We start from the raw sequence: 510 nt of genomic DNA on the forward strand, positions 1-510 counted from the left end.
TTCACAGCCTGTGGTGCAGAGAAGAGATAGATGCCCGGCAGAGCTGTGTCCCTGCCTCAGCTCGCATCTGTGCTTGCTACAGAGCTTCTGCTGTGAAGACACGCTCTCTCAGTCCAAGAGCTAGCAGGGATGGGCTGATTTTTCACCCCTTTTAAAGCAAAACTCACATACCTGTTATTCTTTCTGCATGTCAGTTGACCCAGGATTGAATTGCTATTCTCAGCATACAGGTTGCTGCACTCTCCTCCTGCCACCAGTCCGGTCTTCAGTGATGTGCTAAGGCTATAAGTAATTGAAGGGCAGGATCTCATCTGTTGCCGTTTTTTGCAATTTGTATTCATGGCTGGTTGGGGTCTGTCTCAGCCCATGAAGCTGTGTGGACCATGTCTGAGCAGCTGCCGGGGTGAGGGCCAGTGTGAGAATCCCCCTGGGAGCACCAGCACATGTGGCAAAGACTAGCAACGAGCCTTGACCATGTCCCTTTTGGAATAAAAGCCTCAAGGCACAGAC

The sequence above is a fragment of the Tyto alba genome, unplaced genomic scaffold, assembly GCF_018691265.1.
Source record: "Tyto alba isolate M040663 unplaced genomic scaffold, T.alba_DEE_v4.0 Super-Scaffold_10, whole genome shotgun sequence".
NCBI lineage: Eukaryota > Metazoa > Chordata > Aves > Strigiformes > Tytonidae > Tyto > Tyto alba.